This window comes from Arachis ipaensis, chromosome B3 (assembly GCF_059453495.1).
Source record: "Arachis ipaensis isolate K30076 ecotype BB chromosome B3, ASM5945349v1, whole genome shotgun sequence".
NCBI lineage: Eukaryota > Viridiplantae > Streptophyta > Magnoliopsida > Fabales > Fabaceae > Arachis > Arachis ipaensis.
Window position 1 is genome coordinate 17,155,171 of NC_142438.1, and position 3,456 is coordinate 17,158,626.

A 3,456-nucleotide genomic window follows, 5' to 3' on the forward strand; every position below is an offset into this window, starting at 1 on the left:
CATGCATTAAAAAGCTTTATTATTATCCAAATCAAAATTACAAAGAAATCTCAAAAGTCAAAAATTACTAGCACTAATAACAAACATACATACACAACTCTTGTACAAGAACGCATACAAACACATCAATAAAATGAAATCAATATTACGATAGATAACCTCACATATAGAAAAATAAACACAATTATCGAACGTGATCACTTCTCTTCTATTGGTTCCACATTTTTTGTACAAGTTGATCCCTCCATCTACCCTAAGTATCGCTCGTTTCAATATGGTGGATCGTCCCACAATCTACTCCAAATATATTTTTGAAGGATTACCATGTGTTCATAACACGCAGCGGAAGAAAAGAAAGTAATCCTTAAAGATCTATTTTGTGCTTAAACTTTATTCCAATAATATATAGATCAAATTTAAATACCTTTAGACGCTTTAGTAAAAACTTTATTCTTCGATTGTACGAAGACTCTATGCGTATTCACACCGAGACCAATCTTTGTTGTCAACTCCTTGACCAATAGACATCTGATCTAAATTAAGAAACCTCTTGCAACTCTTTGCACACCATAAAATTCTTCTCCAAGAATTAGGCTCACATACATTTATGTGTGTAGAGGTAAAGGAATAAAACTATTGTTATTCTCTTCTGTGTCACATTCTTCTGCTCTTGGCATACATATATATGGTATGAGATTTGTTACTAATTTTAAATTTGAATCTAAATTCAAATTTAAATCATATCTCGAAATTCCAAATTTGAATCCTTCAAATTTTATGAATCATATGATAACAATTTAAAACATAATCGATTTGGATCTCATCCAAATTTATAATTCAAATTCAGAAATAGAATAACTAATTATTCTCAAATCTCATTTAATATTCTCAATTATCATACTATTATTATATTCTTGGTGCTAGCAAAGAATATAATAATATTCCATTTGAATTAATATAATTATTTATTTGATCAAATCAAAATAATAATTAAATAATTCTATAGCAAAGGTTAGAACACTCGTTAGTGTGTGACCCCATAGGTTCAATACTAAGCGGGTAGTAAATTAGTCATACTAAATTTACTAATCAAGGTTGGTGTCTAGCAACACTCCTCAACGACCTGATAGTATGAAATAATATATTTTTACTAAGAACCTCAGAAGAACAAAGTATAATTCATTCCATCTTTCCAGCTATTGGTTAACCTTTTGAGTATAGTTTAATTGTTAAACTCTAACTTGTTACCATTATTAGAATGAACTGTGAATGACTTAAAAAACTCATTTCTTCATTTATTCAATCCCCTTGGCTAAGATTTTATTCATCTCAGTCATTATAATCATAGAGCTCAAACTCTTTACCGAGAGTTGACGGATTCTTTATTGACTAATCATTAATTCTACAATTATTTAAATCATACCAAATATCTATTCAACTAGAACCCTAGGGTATTAGGTGTCCGGAATCAAAGTATAATAAATATATTGTTAATTACTATGACAGTCGCAGGTCAAAGGAAACTCTATTACTATGTTCATCTTGAGAATATCCTATTGACAAATATACGGAAATTATAACCATTAGGAATTCTCAAAGTGAGTCAGTTCAATGGTCATATCTCTATATGCACCATCTATATATATAATTTAATAAATGAGATCTATTAATCTTCATCCAATGAAGACCATTATATATATTGATCTTTTCGGATTATTAATGTCCTTTTTAATAATCCTATGACCAAGAACAATTTAGATTAAATTATAAAAGATTTATCTCTCAATATTATGGTCACTATCACAATTAGGGGTGTGCATGGGCCGGGTGAAACCGGGTTTGATGTGACCGAGACCCGGCCCGAAATATATACCGGGCCTATTTGTTAGACCCGAACCCGACCCTAGACCCGATGAAACCTATACACTTTCGGGCCACGATTATACCGGGTAAAAACCGGGTGAAAACCGGGCCGTTAACATTATATTACCTTGATACCTTCTTGTAAGTTAGCATGTAAAAACATCCAAATTTCCAAGACTCCAACCATTATTTAACATGGTAAAATTTACTTAGAAAAATATAATAAGAAGTAACTCTTCTCTAAAATTAAAGTATAACCATAATCAATAATAATATTGCCTAATAACACCAAATATTTAAATCGATACAAATAACATAAAATTATGCATTAGTCTAAAGTCTTATGCATTTTAAACATAAAACATTAACTTATAGTCTTATATATAATGACTAATAACACAAAATATTAAAGTTTACAATACTTAAATTTCACATAATAATAGCCATCATCCATCACTAATAACACAAAATATTAATTGTGTATGATGACCGGGCCACCGGGCCGATTTCGGGTGACCCGAGCTATGGCCCGGACCCGACCCGAAACAATGACCGGGTCTACTTTTGAGACCCATACCCGGCCCTAGACCCGATGAAATCACATCAAATTAGCCCCTAAAGTGCTCGGGACCGGGCCGGGTCTTCGGGCCGGACCGGGCCATGCACACCCCTAATCACAATGATAAATCTCTAAATTTAATCAAGGACCTTATTATATTAACATTTTAATATAATAATAACAAATTATTTGACACATGATTGATTGGATTGTGGTCATACTTCCTTATTCCCAACAATTTTGATTTAGGGTTAAGTACTTTTTTCGTCCCTAACGTCTTGGGTCAAAATCAAAATCGTCTCCAACTTTTTTTTTTCTTATTAAAATCATCCTCAACGTTACAAAACGTTATAAAATCATCATTTTGTCCATAAACAATATTTTTTAGACAATTTTGTCCTTAAACAAAAATAAAAAAATCCTTCCTACCCTCACCACTAATCTCTGCATCATCATCACTATTACTACGCATCTCTTTCTCCCTTTCTTTATCGCCATCACCACTGCCACCATAACCATCACCATTTCCACCATAATCAGCACATCTTTCTCTTTATTACTAGTTCATCATTCTAAATCACTACCACCCGCCCACTACCCCCAACCCTTTTCTTTCCACCTGAACCCTTTTCTTTGTGCAACAATTTATCAACAGCAATAATTACAAAATAAATTCACAGAAATTTTAAATTAAACAACAATTCAATAATTATCAACTGCAATTTCATATCCAAAATCAGCCACAAAAAAAAAAGATGATGCTTATGTTCTTCACAAATTAAAAAAAAATAATAAAAAAAGAAAGAACGAAAATAGAAACAGAGAACTTGAAAAAAAGGTGGTTTTACTGCTGTCCGTTACCGTCGCGGTGGAGGGAAAGAGGAGGGGAAAGAGCAGCTACTACCGCTGGTGCTGGCGCATTTATGGCTAAGGATAGGAACAGATCGAGAGAGGGAGAAGAGCATATCCCCTCACCACCAGAAGCTCGATGACGGTGATGGAGCTCGACGCCAACAGAGCAGCTCCCACCTCAG